The sequence below is a fragment of the Chrysochloris asiatica genome, unplaced genomic scaffold (genome assembly GCF_000296735.1).
Source record: "Chrysochloris asiatica unplaced genomic scaffold, ChrAsi1.0 scaffold00013, whole genome shotgun sequence".
In the NCBI taxonomy this organism is placed as follows: domain Eukaryota; kingdom Metazoa; phylum Chordata; class Mammalia; order Afrosoricida; family Chrysochloridae; genus Chrysochloris; species Chrysochloris asiatica.
The window spans coordinates 2,083,517-2,100,226 of record NW_006408531.1 but is presented as its reverse complement, the minus strand read 5'-3'; the positions used below and the strand labels follow the sequence as shown (position 1 = coordinate 2,100,226).

The window sequence follows — 16,710 nt, the reverse complement described above, 5'->3', positions numbered from 1 at the left end:
CCCTAGAGACCGCCTCCTCATTCTCCACCAGGGCTTTCCTGGAATTCTTCCCTGCCATCTCTCAGGTCAGACAATTGTCCTCTCTTGTCTTGATAGCTTCAGCAGCTTCTAATTGTCTCTGACCCCTAGGCTTATTCCCCTAGATCCAACCTCTATACTATCACTAACCACAGTGTTTTTAAAGAAAGACAAGCCTGGTCATGTCATTCATCTGCTTACAACTCTTTGATGGCTTCCCACTGCTGTTGGGATAAAATCCTGACCCCTAAACATAAGGTCGCTATAAGTCGGTACCGACTTGATGGCACTTAACAACAACAACAACAAACATCTAATGGAGTCCCAGTGTGGTGCTGTAGGTTAATGGGCTGGACTACAAGGTCATTTGAATCACAAGATGGGTGGTTCAAGCTCACCAGTTGCTCCTCAGAAACCCTGTAGAGGGTCGCTATGAGTCATAACTGACTCGATGGCACTTAACAACAACAACAACAGCAAACATCTAATGGAGTTTTAGCGAGGTGCTGCAGGGCTATGCACTGGACTGAAAGGTCAGTTTGATCCATAAGGTCAGTGGTTCGAACTCACCAGTGACTCCTTGGAAACCCTATACAGATGCTATGAGTCAGAACCACAACAGCACTTAATAATGACAAACATCTAAGGCCTTGCAAGATCCAGGCCCTGCCCACTCCTCAGCCACACCCCTGCTGTTTTCCCTTACAAACTCTCTTCTTGCTCAGTTCAGGGATTCCCCACTGGCTGTTTCTCTGCCTGGGCCACTTCCCTGGTCTTGACTCATATGTTAGTCCAGGTTCTCTGAGAAGGAATAAACAGTGAAGACTTCATTAGGGGAAGTGTTTGTGAAAGGAAAATGGGAGGGAGAGAGAAATATGTAGTGAGTTGGAAAGAATCTGGGAGTTGGGTAAGATAGCAATAGATAGATGTACAACAAACTATGTATTGGGGGGGGAGGGTAGCGTTGACAGTCAAAAGCAGTGGTATTCCAGAGTTAAGCAGTAGGGGTCCGGGGGTTTATTGTTATTATGTGCCAGTTCTGACTCATAGCAACTCTGTTTAGAATTTTTGAGCGAAGAAGAGAAGGGGTGAGCTTACTTGTCCCTAGGTGGTATCCTACAGCAAGGTGGGGAGTCTCTGGGCCAAAGCTTCAAAGGCAGCAGCACCTTAGGACCTGGAGAGCGTCAGTGTTTTCTCTGACATAGAACTGACCGATGTCCATCACAGCTTCAGGGGATAGGTAAAGCAGATAGATTCTGAGGGGTGAAAAGTCTACTTATTTAGGCTAGTTTAAAAACAACTGGATATATACAGATATGAGTTTGGCACCAGTGGGCTCTTTGGGCTATCAAGCTTAGCTTGCTGTAAAGAAAAAGACCACTTGGTGTCAATACGCAGAGGTCACTGTCAGTTCTTTATATCACGAGGAGGAAAGCTGAGTGGAAATGCTAGATCACTGTGCGATCTAAAAGGTCTAGACAAAGACATCCCAATCTATCAATCCCATTGCCATCGATTCCATTCAGGCTCATAGCCACCCTATATAGAGTTTCAGAGAACATAAATCTTTACAGGAGTTGTTGTTAAGTACCGTGGAGTTGGTTCCAACTCATAGTGACCCTGCACAGGGTTTCTGAGGCTGCAAATCTTTACAGGAGCAGAAAGCCTCATCTTTCTCCTGTAGAACAGCTGGTAGTTTAGAACTGCCAACCTTGAGATTCGTAACCATTAGACAGCCTCATTGTTCTTCCATGGAACACCTGGTAGGTTTGAACCATGGACCGACCTTATGGTTAGCAGACTAATGCTTAGTCCACAGCACCACCAGGGCTTTGGCAAGGACTTCGGAATTCCTTAAGCCAAAGTTGACTGTTAGAGGTGTTCCGTGTCCCCCAGAAATGAGCCTTCCAGGAACATGTGCTCCTCTGGCGGTTAGTTCCTGGCTGAGGTGGGAGGGTATGGAAGGCACAACTTGCATTGAAGCATGGAAGTGGCCTGCAGTGTGTCTAGGAGGACACCTCCCTCAGTTACTCCTTGTAGCTAGAGCTTTCCCAGGTGGCTTGTGAGCACCAACGTCCCCTTCTTCACCATATGGTTTCTCTACTAGACTGCTTTTGGATTTTTAAGGATCACCATTGGTATCGAAATTGTTTTTGAATCTTATCACTTTGTATAGAATAATCTATGTAACTTGTACTTAAATGTTTGTGTTCCAAATGCAGAAATAGCAATTCTCTTAAAAGAATGGCTTTATATACTTTTTGGATGGTGGTTATTTTACAGTATAGAGCACAACCTCCAATTCTCAGGACCAGAACTCCCCACACACGGATGGAACGGATGGATGGATGGATAGATGGATGACAAGGATGGCAAGGTGGGCATGGCCGGGTTCTGGAAGTGGGCCTGTGGCTTGGTGAGGGGAAGGGAGATGGGATCGGAGAGAAAGCTACTTGGGAAGAAGCAGCAGATCCTCCAAAGGAATGAATGGTCAGTCTGACAAAGGCTGAACAGAGACTGAAATTTGAGCGCAGGAACTAAAGCTAGAGTAAAGGTGTGTGTGTGTGTGTGTGTGTGTCTAGTGGGATGGGATAGGTGGGCTATAAACATAGCCTGGGATTGGATGCTGCTAGGCAGAGCCTGGAAGAAAACTCATGTTAAAGATACAGATTCAAGCTTAGGGTACAAAGTTGTAAAAGTACACTTAATCTGGAAAGGATGTTTGTCTGTTTTGTCTTTTTCTATCCATATATAAAATAATAAAAATTCAAAATAGAACAACAACAAAATGTGTTGGCTTCTGTTTCTTTTGTTCATACTTTTCTTTAATATGATATGTGGGGCCATTTGTGAGGACTAAACTTCCTGATCCTTGTCAGAAAAGGTCAACAGATTTGGGCTTCAGTCTTGCACTGTCCTTAGCTACTGAGGGACTATGTACGGGAACACCGGGTGATGCCTCAGTCCACACCCTTACCTGTGTTAGGGCACTCCCTAGACCCTCCACACAGATGCCAGGAGATCCGCCATATTGGTCCTTCAGCATAATTGCATATACCATGCTCAAAAAAAAAGAGCTAAACTTAATCCTTCTGCAGCAGGAGTTGGGGGTCCTAGAAGACATTGTTGCTGTTGTTGTGTGCCATTGAGTCGATTCTGACTCATAGTGACTGCATAGGACACAATAGGACGTCCCTCAAAAGTTTCCGAGACTGTAATCTTTATAGAGGCAGATCGCTGTATCTTTGTCCCACAGAGCTGTTGATGAGTTTAAGCTTTTAACTAGTGTGCTACCAGGGTCCCCTTAAGAGATGAATGACCCAAAACCAAGCTCCTTATCATTGATTCCAAGTCATTTTAACCCCATAGAACAGAGTAGGATTGCTCCATAGGGTTTCCACAGCTGTAAATCTGCTACATGGAGCAGTTGGTGGATTTTCTATGGAGTAGCTGGTGGATTCAAACTGGCAACCTTCTGATTTAGTAGCCGAGCACTTACAGTCCTAAGTTGCCCTTCCTTTGAGCTGGGAGGAGTCCCTGGGTGGTACAAATGCTTAATGTGCTCAGGTTGATAGTTCAAGTCCACCCAGTGGCACCCAGAAGAAAGGGCTAGAAATCAACTTGTGAAAATCATTCAAATGCTATGGATACCACTGCTGACTCCTCTCAAAGGAATAACAATAGAAGACAGAGTTGGAGAAAAATGTGGAACAACACTTAAATTTTTTTTTTGTTTTGGTTTTTTTTTTTTTTTTTTAATCAGGCTTACTTGCCTCAAAGAGACTGATGGGTTTCAGTCACCCTTTGGGTCTTGAACTGAACTCATCCCCAATAGGCCTACAGGGTGAACACAAATACCAAGGAGATATACACTCCTTAGAACATATGAGATCAAAAGGACAGTATTTGTCCAAGGCTAAAGCTCAGAAGGCACGAAGGGATAGGAAGGAAAAAGGAATGAAGAAGGTAAAAACAGGGTAGGTAGGGGAAGGGATCACAATTAATGTCATGAAACAAAATGTATATGAATTGTTGAGTGGAAAACCAATTTGCTCTATAAACTCTCATCCAAATCACAATGAAAAGTTTCAAAAACCAAACCAAGCCCTGTGGAGTACACAATTCTGCTCTGACACACGTGGGGTTCCCACGACTCAGAATGAGTGAACGGACGCAACAGCAATTGTTATGTATGTTGGAGCTATGAGCTCAGTTGCAGGTGCTCCAACTCTTTCAAAAAGAAAAGACTCTCCAATAAATAGCAATAAATATTGCAGCCTATTAAAGATGAAAGAAATTTTTTAGCCTCCACGTGACGGAGAAAAGAACTTCTCTTGGGGTAAGAATGCTTAGTTCATTCTTTAACCTTGAACCTGGCGTTTACGCTGGAATAAAATAAAAGGCACAGATGGGGTAACATATTTTTTCCTCACAATCTCCATCCATATTTTGTAATCTGGTTTGTAGAAGAAACCTGTCAAACAAGAAATGTTACCAAGTGAAACTCTCTTAAGAATGCTCTTAACCCAAGAGAAAGTAAACTGGGAAATGAAAGCAAGTACCTCTTCTTTAATGCAGGGATAGGGAATCTTTTTTCTACCAAAATTTATAACATCATCCACGAGTCATACAAGATTATCAACTTAAAAATTAACCTGCTATATTTGGTCAAGCGGAAGAAAGATGAGGCTTTCTACTCCTGTAAAGATTTACAGCCTTGGAAACCCTATGCAGCGTCACTGTAAGTTGGAACCAAACTCCATGGCACACCACCACCACTACCATATTTGGTCAAAAGCAAAGATGTCAGTAAGAAGACTAAAGTGCTCCTGACCCAAGCCATGGTATTTTCAATAACCTCACATGCATGTGAAAGTTGGACAATGAATAAAGAAGACCATAGGAGAATTGATGCATTTGCGTTACGATGTTGGAGGGGCATATTAAAAGTACCATGGACTTCGAGAAGAACAAACAAATCTGTGTTGGAAGAAGTAGCCTGAATGCTCCTTAGAAGCCTGGATGGCCAGACCTCATCTCTTATTATCAGAAAGGTCCACGAAGAAGGACATCATGATTGGTAACGTGGAGGGTCAGTGAAAAAGAGGAAGACCCCAACAAGATGGCTTGGCACAGTGGCAGCAGCAGTGGGCTCAAGTGTAGCAATGATTCTGAGGTTGGCACAGGACCAGGGAGTGTTGCATTTTGCTGTGCATAAGGTAGCTATGAATCAGTACTGACTCAATGGCACCTAACAAGAATATTTCTTCAAACATTTAATTAACTCTCCCGTAATGTGATGATGGCTGGAGTCCTGGTATGGTGCTGTGGGCTAATGCACCAGACTACAAAATCATTTGAACTGTAAGGTCAGTGGTTCAAGATCACCAGCTGCTCCTTGGAAACCCTATACAGGGTCGCTATGGGTTGGAATTGACTCAACAGCACTTAACAACAACAACAATGTGATGGCTGGAACTACAGTTGCCTTGGCAAGGCCAGACCAAATGATTTATAGGGCCTTATATAAGGCCCTGTTTTAATGCAATAACTTATTAGTAGAGTTGTTGTTAGATGCTGCTGTGGTGGCCCAGATTTATAATGACCTGAGACACAATGGAACCAAACCATACCTGGCCCTGCCCCATCCCCATATTCTGATGAGATCATAACGTTTTCACTGGCCAATCCAATACAAGTGAATCTCCAGGTCTTTCTTTCTAGTGTGTCCTAGTCTTGATGCTCCACTGAAACCTGTTCTATATAGTGGCAACATGCCAGCCTCCACAAAAAGGTGGGTGGAGTTGTATAAGGAGTACTGGCCAGGAATTGAACCTAGTCTCCAGCATGGAAATCGAGAGTTCCACCACTAATGCCTCATCAGAAGAACCACTTGTAGCGTTCTGATTCCTCACACTGCCTACTACCAGTATCTGAAGTGACTTAGCAGTATGTTTTCATTTCCAAAAGGAAACCACAGCTATATTAGGAAAAAGTTGCCTCTTACTGATAATCACTTTGGATCTTGAGACCACTCTGAATGTGGACAGGGTTGGGAGGGAAGGGGACAAGGGACTGTTTGTTTAGCTAGCATGTGTTTCTGTTTACAGGCATGGGAAGTATGACAATGGGTGTTGGCAATGGTTGCACAACATGCTTGATGTAATTGGTTTCACTGAATCATACAGGGGGAAATGTTGAATTGGTACATGTGTGTTACTTTTATTTTAAAAACAATAAAAATGGACATTGGCAGAGCACAATGGGGTATGTGGAAATGTTGGAGAAAATCTTCTCCACAGTAAGTGATAGGAAGACGAAAATAAATATTACTGGAATGAATAACATTATAGTGTGATGAATTTGAGTTATAAAATTAAAATAATGAAAGGAAGAAAGGAGAGTACCTGGTCATCGATGGAAGGTAGATCAGAAAGCAAGAGACCCCTGTTCTCGGAAAAGAGCAGAGAGGAATAAGGGATACAACTGAGCAGGCCAGATAGAGGAAGTGAAAAATACTAAAAATAGACTCTCCTGTGAACCAATACTATGTTCACCTGTGGGCTAACAAATAGAAACAATACACAAGAACTTGATTGGCCCATCACGTTAACAGGGACAATGTTTACAACTAAAAGGTCTAGGATTTCCTTTTACCTCTGTGTTTGCCCTGTGAGTATAATTTAGTATTATTATGTATTGTGATATTCTATGATATAATTTTGATGGGGCTTAAATTCAATATGTCAAATGGAATGAAAATTTTATAAACTTCTCCTAATTTATATACGTAAAGTTTTTATTGAGTTCTCATAACTTAAAACCTTCATTTATCGTCTTACCTATGAATTTATTCTATTTTTGGTTTCCCTATTCTCACAGTTTCAGGAAATATAAATATCATGTCTGTCTTCATTGTCTTTTTACCTTAGATTTTAACAATAGATACAACTTGGGACAAAAAAATGCTATTAATTCAATTTAGTCTGTTGTTTCATTGCCTGGTCTGGCTTTGTTATACATATAAAAGAAAAAAAAAATTAATGTGTTCCCCCCCTCCCCAAAATTGTCAGGAAGTGCTAAAACAAAGATAATTTGATTTATACCTCAAATGAAAACTCACAGAATTAAAATTATGCCATGGAACAAGTAAGCAACTAAGTTACCTCCTTAAAGTTAATTGCAAAGAGAGAAAAGAAAACATTCATGCATTCAAATTCATAGAAGCAACAAATCTGATTGATTTGACAGGCCGAAGAGGCTGTAATTTGCCAAAGGCCCACATACCATATGTGGGCATGGCTGACAGGCTGCACCTGCACACCCACAGCAACAAGTCATCAGATGTAGTTACAGCAGCTAAGAAAAAGGGGAGAGAAGTGATTGTTTCCCAGAGCATGGTGCATAACAACATGATGCTACCTCAGATGCTTTTCAAGTTAGCGGATCAGATGAGTTAGCTCACACACTCACATATGGTCCTCTCCTCTCTGTCTACACATGCATTTTAGGTGATATCATTTCACAGTTTTACTACCTTATGTTGATAACGTTGTTGTTGGTACGTGCGGTGGAGTCGGTTCCCACTCATAGAGACCCTGCACAGGGTTTCCGAGGTTGTAAATCCTTACCGGAGCAGAAAGCCTCATCTTTCTCCTGCTGAAAAGCTGGTAGTTTCGAACTGCTGACCCTGAGGTTAGCAGCCCAATTTGTACCCACTGTGCTACCAGAGCTCCTTATGGTGATAATACGAGCCACTATATAATGCAAATGACTCGACAGCACTTAACACCAACACCAACATATAGTGTAAATGGAGCCCTGGAGTGGCACTGTAGGTTAATGCGCCAGACTGCAAAGCCTTTTGAACCTCAAGGTCGGCTCTTCAAGTTTACCAGCTGCTCCTCGGAAACCCTATACAGGGTCGTTATGGGTCGGAATCGACTCAATGGCACTTAACAACAACAACAATACAGTGCAAATAGTTAATACGCTCAGCTATAAAAGGTTGGAGGTTCAGAAGACACACCTGGCAATCTACAGTTGAAAAATCAGTCACTGAAAACCCTAGGAAGCTTTCGCAACTCTATTCCAACACACATGGGGTAGCGATGAGTCAAGTGATTGTGGTGAAAATTTTCAAACTTTTGTAGAGAGAACATAGACACTGGTTGATTCCAGCAGCTTTCTTTGGTTGGTTTGACAAGGAATCAACACACAACCACAGCTTCACTCAAGGCCAGTAGTAACGTCAGCGTGAGTAGACAGCTTTGCTGTGCAGCTGCACCCAAGCCAGAATATTGCCCCCTGCTTGGAAGACATCTCACATTCTCACCTTTTAAAACACTGGAGAGACTTTATAATGGAAAGTCCTGGTGTGGCGCTGTGGGTTAATGCTGCGCGCTGGATAGCAAAGTTGGTTTGAACCACAAGGTCGACGTTTCAAGCTCAGTAGCTGCTCTTAAGAAACCCTATACTGGGTTGCTACAGTAGATGGCATTTATAGTTATGTGCCAATCAGTCAATTCTGACTCATAACAAAACAAGGATGACAGGATGAACTGACTAATGTGCAAAGAAAGTAAGGAGAGTTTTGAGGAACACATTAAGATAAGAGAATAGAACATCTAAGTTCATGGTTGGGTTGTAGAAACAAAGAGGCCACTGCATCACAACCAAGGCGGGTGCTGTGGGCATGAAACCTGCAACTATCATAAGACACTACGCAACCGAGTCTCCCACTTCTACAAAGCTTCCTTCCAAGAGACTTGCTAAGAAAACGCATGCAAAGTAGAAAAGTAGGCCACTGAGGAGTAAAGTGCACCATGTAACTGGAGAAACAGTTCTTTACCACTTACCGATGATGGGGCCAATATTCAGAGACAAGACTCAGAGCAAAGAGCAACGCATTTATTGAGTATCCCTAGAAACGGAACGACAACGAGGAGCTCTGATAGCATGGTAGTTACGAGTCGGGCTGCTAACTTCAAGATCAGCAGTTTGAAACTACCACCAGCTCCGCAGGAGAAAGATGAGGCTTTCTGCTCCTGTAAAGAGTTATGGCCTCAGAAACCTTGTAGCAGGGCCGCTATCATCACTTGTTAGTTTTTTTCCCAGCGGTGGTTATTAGTAGCCTTCACAAGAAACGTGCAGCTGTTTCTCTTCCTGAGCTTGTCCTGGCAGTGGGGATTATCGTTGTAGGACAAGCACTGAAGCACTACACCCTAAGGTCGGTTTCAGCCTCAAGGTCAGTGGTTCAAACTCACCAGCCGCTTCTCGGAAACCCTATGTCCGGTCACTGTGAGTTGGAACTGACTTGATGGCACTTAACAACAACAACAGAAGTCAGTAATGTCTGTAAAAAACAGATGAGCTATGGGGTAGTAATGGACTATGGCATGTAGTAAGAGAAGAATACTAATTTTAAACTGTTATGACTGTCCAGATCTTATTTTACTTTGGCCAAGCTAAAACTTTCCTAGGGCCCTCAGTTTCTCACGGTCCCATTTCAACCTGACCTAACCTTTGGTATTTTCAATCGCCTCATATGCATGTGAAAGTTGAGCAATGAATAAGGAAGACCAAAGAATGGATGCCTTTGAATTATGGTGTTGATAAGAATACTGATAGAAAAAAGAATAAATCTGTCTTGGAAGAAGGAAGTACACACAGAATGCTCCTTATAAGGAGCATTTATTTTGGACATGTTTGGAGGAGGGGCCAGTCCCTAGAGTCGTTGATGTTGTTAAGTGTCGTTACGTCGGTTTTGAGACTGTATAGGGTTTCCAAGGAGCGGCTGGTTAGTTTGAACCATCACCTAGCTGTTCAAACAGACCTTGAGGCGGAGTGCTTATCTTACGGAGCCAGAGGGTCAGTAAAAACAGGAAGACCTTCAACAAGGGTTCAAGCACAGAAACGATCGTGAGGTTGGTGTAGGACCCGAGTGTTTCGTTTTGTTGTATGTACCTTTGTCGCTTTGAGTAGGAACTGACTCCCCAGCACTTAACAACAATTTAGAATAAAACAAACTAAATGATGTCCTCTCGGCTATTTCCCTGCACTAGCTCTACCCAGGTGCCTCCAGCACTTACACTTACACTCAGGAACACACTGTGTTTGTTTCCGGCGCCTGCACTCAACGAAACTGAAAGCAGAGCTGTTTGGGCTGCAGTTCTGTCTTCAGCGCACCACCTAGCGTCCTCGCAGCCCCGGCGGAAAGCGCTTGGGCTCTGTTAAACCCGGGCCTTCGCTTCAGCGGCGGGGCGGCAGTAACAATAAGCTGCGATGGGACGGCGGCGGCGGCGGCGGCGGCGGCAAACGGAGGCAACGGCTGCGAGGCCGCAGCAACTCGAGCTGGGGGATAGGAAAGAGCGGTGGGAAAAAATCTTCCGCATTCTTGAAGGAGGGAGCAAAGCGGACGGTAGAATAAAGCTTGTAGGAAGAGCGGAGAGGAGAATGAGCGCCTGTACCAGGATGGCCGAGTGGTTAAGGCGTTGGACTTAAGATCCAATGGACATATGTCCGCGTGGGTTCGAACCCCACTCCTGGTAGATGGTTATTTTCTTATTTATTTTTCTTTTAATATATTTTACAGAACACATTACACCCTGAACTCCGGAATTGTAGTCTTCTGATTTGAAGGGGCGCCACCCCCCACCACACGCATCTCCGTTTTCCACCGGGGAGACTGCGCAGCGAGCTCTCCGGCGGGGACGCGCGGCGGTCTCCGGCGGAGGCGGCCCGGGCCTGGTGTCAAACCGGCTGAAAGCTCGGCTGCCCTGGCTCCGGATGAGAGGCTGGGGCGCGGGAGGGCGCTGTAAGACCGCAGCGGGTTTTAAACTGCGTCTTAAGTTAAAAATACATCTCTACATTTTTTCCTCTATAAGTTAATTTTGTACACACAACTCCTTGAAGGAGGAGACTGGATATATCACAGTTTCTAAGTTTCTAAGATGGATTCTTAAATTTGCATTCAGCTAAGAATTTGAGAATACAGCTGTCGTCCAGTTTTTCTCTCTCTTTCTTATTTCTCTTTTCTCTTTCTTATTTTTGATATTTAGTTTTAATATCAAAGCAATCTAGAACTTGGGGAAAACAGCAAACACCGTGCAAAGAACTTTGTACTTTTGAACCATTTAAGAGAAAGACAGCAACTAAATGCTCCCACATAAAAACCCAGAAATATCCAGAAATAAACTTTGATACAGCTGTTAAGTGCCATGGCATCGGTTCCGGCTCATATGATCCTGTATAGGGTTGCCGTGGAGCAGCGGGTGGGTTTGAACTGACTGTAAATTTCCTTAGTTGCCGCAATTATGTCCTTTAGAGTAAAAAGACAAAGAAGTTCTGTTGAGACGGATGCGATGCATTTACTTGTCATGGCTCCTTTAACTTCTTCAGGCTAGTACAATTCCTCAGTCTTTCTTTGATATCAAGGAAGCAGCATCAAATCTGCTGCACAAGACTTTTTTAAAGTGTTGAAGAGCAAAGATGTCAGCTTGAGGACTAAGGTGCTTGAGGACCCAAGCCATGGTATTTTGAATAACCTCATATGCATGCGAAATCTGGACAGTAAATAAGGAAGACCGTAAAAGAAGTGATGCATTTGAGTTATGGAGTTGGAGAAGAATATTTAAAGTGCCATGGGCTGCCAAAAGAGCCAACAGATCTGTGTTGGAAGAAGTGCAGACAGAGTGCTCCTTGGAGGCCAGGATGGCCAAACATCATCTCTCATACTTCGGACATATTGTCAGGAGGTACCAGTCGCTGGAGAAGGATATCATGTTTGGTAAGGTGGCGGGTCAGAGAAAAAGGAAAACCCCCAGATAGATTGGCAAAGTGGCAGCATCAATGGGCTCAAGTGTGGCAATAATTGTGAGGTTGGCCCAGGACCGGGCAGTGTTTCGTTCTGTTGTGCGTAGGGTCTCTGTGAGTCACAATGAGTCTCTATGAGTTGCTATGATTGGGTACCAGTTCAATGGCATCTAACAACAACAACATGTTCCCTCACGTGCTCAGTGGTAAATGCAATTGTGAGGATAGTGCAGGACCGGGCACTGTTTCGTTCTGCTGTGGGTAGGGTCTCTATGAGTCGCAACAACTTAACAACACGTAGTAATAATAATAACATGTTATCTCAGGATTAAATTCACATTACCAGGACTATTAAGAAGTGATGCTGTGGACTCATCCTATCCTCTCAGGTAAGCATGATTTTGATGCTTTCTGTTACTGATGTTAACTGAATTCACTTGGTTAAGTGGTTTTGCTAGGCTTCTCCATTGTAGACTAACTTTTTATCCCCTATACAGGATCGTTAGGGTTGGGACCAACTCGATGGTACTCAACAACAACAATAACTCAATCCATAGTTTGTGGGGAAGTGTTTTGAAGCAATGTAAATCTGTAAGTATGCAGGGGACCATAGTCTAAAGCAACTCCATGGCACTTAACACCAAAACATAACTGCATAGTATACTATTTGAATTGATGGTTACAATCCAATCCTAACCTTATTTATGTTGATGCTCAGCATGTCCCTGATTTGACCAAAGTAGTCTCTTCAAACGAATTTTTAATATGTCTTCATCATTGCTTCTCCCTTCTTTATCTTCTAGGACAAGATATTCCAGGCTCACCTGACATTTTCCTTGACCCTTCTAAAACTCCAAACTCACTGCCATTGCTCAAGTCCTTGCCGACTCATACCCACTCTTCGCAGGGTTTCTAAGGCTGTAAAACTTTATAGGAGTAAAAAGACCCATAGTTCGCCTGCAGGGCGACTGGTGGGTTTGAACTGCTGACCTTACAGTTAGCAGTCCAGTGCTTATCCTACAGCACCACCTGGCCTCCTTGACCTTGTTGTTGTTAAGTACCGTGGAGTCGATTCTGACTCTGTACAGTGTACCCATAGCGACCCTGAACAGTGTTTCTGAGGCTATAAATCTTTATGGGAGCAGAAAGCTTCATCCCGTGGAACAGTTGGTAGTTTCGAACTGCTGACCTTGTGGTTCACAGCCCAATTCATAACCACTAAGCTACCAGAGCTCCTTTCCTTGACCTTAGAATCTACCATTTTCCAAAGATTTCTGGTGCCTTTTACTGGAGAATGGTATTTAGAAGCCAAGATCTCAGTGCTAGATCAGCTCATTGCCTTTAAGGTACTGCTGTTCCTATATCCTCTCAGTGAACAGAATTAGAAAATACATGTATGCACATATACATCTAAGGAGCTCTGGTAGCGTAGTGGTTATGAATCGGGCTGCGAACCGAAAGGTCAGCAGTTTGAAACTACCAGCTGCTCCGCAGGATAAAGAGGAGGCTTTCTGCTCCCGTAAAGATTTACAGCCTCGGAAACCCTGTTCAGGGTCGCTATGGGTCAGAACCAACTCGAAGGCACTTAACAACAACAACATACATCTAGGTTTATCTACCTATGTATACCTATGTATCTATTTGGAAATACAGCTGGATTGCTTCTTGCAATCGACTTCATCTCTCATACTTTGGACATGTTGTCAGGAAGGACAATCCCTGGAAAAGTATGTCATGCTTGGTAAAGTGGAGGTTCAGAGAAAAAGAGGAAGACCCTCAATGAAATGGATTGGCACAGTGGCAACAAGAGGCTCAAACATAACAACAGTGGTGCGGACGGTACAGGACTGTGTAGTTTCGTTCTGTTATAGATAGAGTTGCTCTGACTCAGAACTGACTCAACAGCACCTAACAACAACAACAGATACCCATTTATTTTTATATTCCAGAGTTCACATCAACATCTCCAATTCCAATCCAACATTACAAGCTTTGTTCTAGTTTTTTTCCCTTTTCATTCCCTTGCAAAGACCCTAGGTGATGCAAACAGTTAATGTGCTTGGCAGCTACCCAAAGGTTGAAGGTTTGAGTCCACCCAGAGGTGTCTCAGAAGAATGGCTTGGCAATCCGCTTCTGAAACATCAGTCATCAAAAATCCTATGGAGCACAGTTCTACTCTGACATATATGGGGTCACCATAAGACAGAACAGACTCAATGGCAACTGCTTTTTATATTCTTTGTACCCTCCCCTGCTTCAGCCCCACCCCCAAAGTATATATCTAGCTTGCTTAGATCCAACTAATGGCTTTAGGCTTGAATTGTTCAGGAAGGAAGGGAAGGGAAGAGAGAAAAAGCAAGAGTGTCAAACTTGTTTGAAATAAGCATCCTGTCGGCATCTGACTACTGACTATGAGCCAGTCACTATTAGACACCTGAGATGTGCAGATAAATAACCCAGCCTCTGCCTCAAGGGGCTCTGATACTATGAGATACTAATTTAATAAGACACATTTATAATGGTGGTGCTCAAAGGAACTCTGATAGTATAGTGGTTACGAATTGGGCTGCGAACCTTAAGGTCAGCAGTTCAAAATTACCAGGTGTTCCGCGGGAGAAAGATGCTGTGTGTTCCCGGGAATGATTAACAGCCTCAGAAACCCTGTCTGTACAGGGTAAGCACATAATGGTAGTGGTGGCGGTTGTGTACCATTGAGTCGATTCTGATTCATAGTGACCCTGTACAGGGTAGCAGAAGCTTGTCAGTCTTTACAGGAGCCAAAAGTTTCATCTTTTTCCCATGGAGCAGCTGAAGTTACTTCTGGTTAGCAGTCCCTACACGTAATCACATCACTACCAGGGCTCCAACGTTTATATTATAATATTTATTATGTTGTTGTTGTTAAGTGCCGTCAAGTCAGTTCCGACTCATAGCGACCTGGTATAGGGTTTCCAAGGAGTAGCTAGTGAGCTTAAATCACAGACCTTACTGTTCAAACCAACTTTGCAGTCCAGTGCATTAACCCACAGCACTACACCAGTACTCCAACGTTTATAATAGGAAAACAGAAATTATGCCTAAGGTACTAAAGGAGCAAAACCCATGACTGGGCCCCAAGATGTCAGCTTTTGTTAGGAACTGAACAAAGGAGTGGGGGAGAGCCAAGGAAAAGACATTGAATCACAAGTTTCCCATTGATCAATATATATGGTCTACTTAGCTACAATCTTCACATACCAGTTTAGATGGAATCTTTTCTCTGGTAGCGTAGTGGTTACTAATCAGGCTGCGAGCTTTTGTTGTTGTTGTTGTTATGGGCCGTGCAGTCAGTTCTGACTCATAGCGACCCTGTACAGGGTTTCCGAGGCTGTAAGTCTTTATGGGAGCAGAAAGCCTTATCTTTCTCCCGCGGAACAGCTGGTAGTTTGGAACTGCTGACCTTGCGGTTCACAGCGCGATTCATAACCACTACGCTACCAGAGCTCTTACATACTCAATGTTTTATCACTGATTGCCTCTGATTGGGAAGATTCTTTAAGTGAATTTTAATTTAATACAGAAAACATTAAGGATATGATTTTACATAAAAAGTTCAAATCGCCATGTGACTCATGAGAAATAACTCAGGTTTTGTGGTCAGATCTTACAGATGTGTTAACTGTCCCAGAGTGGTTGTGAGTATGAAGGAGCTGTAATGTTCTCACAGAATTAGGAGTTTCGTAACTCTGAGTTCTCTTCCCTTTTCTGGAGTCATATGTTGTGGGAAGTATAACAGAACAATACTGTAAGAGGAATGAATCTTAACTTTCATAGATAGCCTACTCTTCATTTTTTAAACATTTTTACATTCATAGTCTCCTTTGATGGACACAGATTATACATTTTCTACTTGGCAGATACAACCAGAAACAATTTTATTTAGTGAATTTAAAAGTTATATTTCCTTTCCCTCAAAGTTGTGTATGCACAGAGCCTTCAAAAGTGTGTGGGAATAAAGAACAATTTTATTTAGTGTATTTAAAAGTTATGGGTTTTGTTTTTGTTTTTTACTCAAAATTACATATACACAGGGGCTTCAAAAGTTTGTGGGAAATGGAATTAAAAGATCATGAAACTTCCCCACAAACTCTTAGAAGCCCCCTCCTACACTTGGCCTTCTGAATCTGAGCAATCCACATCCCTGGATTCAATCAACCTTGGATCAAAAATATTTAAGGGGAAAAAAAAAAAAAAAATTCCTCAAAGGTTAAAGTGCTATTTACATAGCATTTCCATTGTATTGTTGTTGTTGTTGTTAGGTGCCATCGAGTCAGTACCAACTCATATCCAACCTCACAATTGTTTTTATGCTTGAGCCCATTGATGCTGCCATGTTGCCAATCCATCTTGCTGGGAATCCTCCTCTTTATCTCTTACCCTCCACCTTACTAAACATGATATTCTTCTCCAGTGACTGGGCCTTCCTGACAATATGTCCAAAGTATGAGAGAGGAAGTTTGGCCATCTTGGCCTCCAAGGAGCACTCTGGCTGCACTCTGTTGGTTCTTTTGGCAGCCCATGGCACTTTCAATATTCTCCTCCAATACCATAACTCAAAAGCATCAATTCTTCTACAGTCTTCCTTATTCACTGTTCAGCTTTTGCATGCATATGAGATTACTGAAAATACCATGGCTTGGGTCAGGTGCATCCTTAGTCCTCAAGCTGACATCCTTTAAAAAGGTCTTGTGCAGCAGATTTGCCTAATGCAGTACGTTGTTTGATTTCTTCACTGCTGCTTCTGTGGGTGCTGATAGTTGATCCAATAAGAATGAAGTCCTTGACAACTTCAATCTTTTCTCCATTGATAAGAATGTTGTTTATTGGTCCAGTGGTGAG

At 43.0% G+C, this 16,710-nt stretch overlaps 1 non-coding gene and 1 pseudogene across 1 annotated transcript; both read left to right on the top strand.

The window, feature by feature from the left end:
* Positions 1–6,280: 6,280 nt before the first annotated feature.
* LOC102820829 overlaps positions 6,281–16,710 on the top strand; it is a 28,268-nt pseudogene continuing 17,838 nt past the window's right edge.
* Positions 10,486–10,568, top strand: TRNAL-UAA. Its single transcript has one exon. It is a non-coding gene; the product is annotated as a tRNA-Leu (tRNA).